This window comes from Ips typographus, linkage group LG2 (assembly GCF_016097725.1).
Source record: "Ips typographus isolate SLU linkage group LG2, UJ_Ityp_2.0, whole genome shotgun sequence".
Taxonomy (NCBI): domain Eukaryota; kingdom Metazoa; phylum Arthropoda; class Insecta; order Coleoptera; family Curculionidae; genus Ips; species Ips typographus.
The window spans coordinates 7,634,241-7,636,327 of NC_138423.1; the positions used below are offsets into that span (position 1 = coordinate 7,634,241).

General features: G+C 36.9%; 1 long non-coding RNA gene across 1 annotated transcript; it reads left to right on the plus strand.

The window, feature by feature from the left end:
* The first annotated feature begins 230 nt into the window (after window positions 1–230).
* On the plus strand, window positions 231–1,387 carry LOC145725628 (uncharacterized). Its single transcript, XR_014177359.1, has 2 exons — window positions 231–935; window positions 1,144–1,387. It is a non-coding gene; the product is annotated as an uncharacterized LOC145725628 (long non-coding RNA).
* Window positions 1,388–2,087: the final 700 nt, after the last annotated feature.

The following is a 2,087-nucleotide window of genomic DNA, read 5'->3' on the forward strand; positions in this document are numbered from 1 at the left end:
CTCTGTCTTCGGCGAGTCTAAAGAGCAGCTCACCAGTTTAGCTCATTCCAAGAAAGGTTTCTTTTCTGTCATTTATCAGAAAAACAGGGAGATTGCAGCTTCTGTGGGGATGAGGAGAATACCTGATTTGTGAATTTGCCACAAAACATAAGGTTCAACCTGTTTGGTTGCAGCATCATCAGTGATAAGGAGACTGTTTTTCTAAAGCCGACTTAACTGGTGGTCTTATTAAAAAGCTGCAGAAGGAGGCATCAATCTGCAATTTACCATTCAACAATGCTCTAATATTTAGTTGACAGAAACTACATAGGTCACTGTCGTAATTAAGGCTAGAGACTTCCCCAGCCTTACGAGTATTTATTTTTGTTGTTCCCTCCTCCAGGTCCTCGAGGTTTTTTGAACAAACAATTGTTGAGAATCAGATGGAAAAATGTTAAAAGGAAAAGAAAAAACTTGGAAGAAGCTCTGAAGAGGCTGGGAAACGTGTTCTACAGGTGGTGTCTGTCTCCAAATTTGTATTCCCCCAGTAATTCAGACATTTGGACCGAAAGCTTTAAAGAGACTGGAAGGGCGTTGTTTGGTTAGCAGATTTTTGGAAACAGCTTACGTTTGAGTTAGTTTCCAAAAAGAAAAAGTTCGGGGAGTTTGTCCTGATCCCTAATTCTTGAAAGCTGGGAATGATATTTTCAAGAGAATTTTTGATAGAATGTGACAGAAGAGGCTGACAATGGCGGGGTCCTGTCACATTCTACAGACCTTTCTCTTGATAACTCCCTTCCCACATTTCAAGGATACGTACCCAGATTTTCACTGATATTTGGGCACTGAATTGACAGCAAAGGAGGATCTGACACACAGGCGAAGAAAAGATGGACTAGAGGTGATCGGAATTGTGGACTGTGGGTACCCATAAAAACTTTCAAGTTTCGCTTCTGGCAAGTAGAATATTATTAGTTTTAAGTTTTGTAGATAAGATTGTCTAGTCTATTTTATATTGAATCGTAACGGTTGTGAATTATTTAAACATGTCAACGAGCATTTGGATTTGTTTACTTTTGAAAATTTATCTGATGATGAAGCATAATAAGAAACTGGTCTGACATGAAATTAATTATAAATTATAATATTAACATTACTTTTTAGACTGCAATCAACCACATACACTGGGACCAGTGGCTTGCCATGGATATTTCGAAATTTTCTACTGGAACGACACATTGCAACACTGCGAACCGGCAATATACGGAGGTTGCAGAAAATCCTACAACAATTTCGATACTTTTCAAGAATGCGAATCTACAGCTCGTCGATTATGTAGCGTGTAGTTGCAAATATGTTTTGTCCTGATCTACTTTGTTCAAAAAAATGTATAAAAACTAAAAACTTACGAGACCTTTAATTGCATGTTATTGATCTTCCGAAGATCGGATATTGTCTGTTCATTAATTTTTTTGGTGTTCATTTTCCGACAAAGGAGGCTACCGAAAAAACCCCGGCACCTCGATTAATACGCCGTAAATCCAAAATAATTAGTCAAAAGTTCTCGACCGCAACTTATCACATTCAGTCCATTGATGTTGTACCGATCAATGAAAAAGTCATCACTCCATTTCGTCTCCGAAATAGGGCGGGCATTTCATTTTGTTTTTAAAATAATTATCGCGTTTTTTTTGCCCGATCATTAATTTACGCTAAATTTTGTAAATTCGTTTTGCTTTCAAAGATCAACAGTGGCGTAGCCTGGTTTTTTTTCTTAAGATTAAAATTGAATTTACAACCTAAGATGTACTGTTAACAAGGACGGTGATAATCGATAATTCGTGGTACTAAAAGGTATTTATTTATGACCTTTAATAATGCGTTTTTATTAATAATTTATGTCAGAATTTTTAAAAGAACTGGGGATGTTTGATTCTTTAGGATTTAGTGCTTGAAAACAAGTTTAAACAGTGCCGTGAAGCTGGAAAATGTCAAAGTTAGTTAGAATTAAATTTGACAGATGTGACGTTACATGACAGTTTGAAACGGTTCATTTTGGCAGTTATGACGCTTCGCATGGTGGTTTATGTCAGGTGACGACGCTAGTT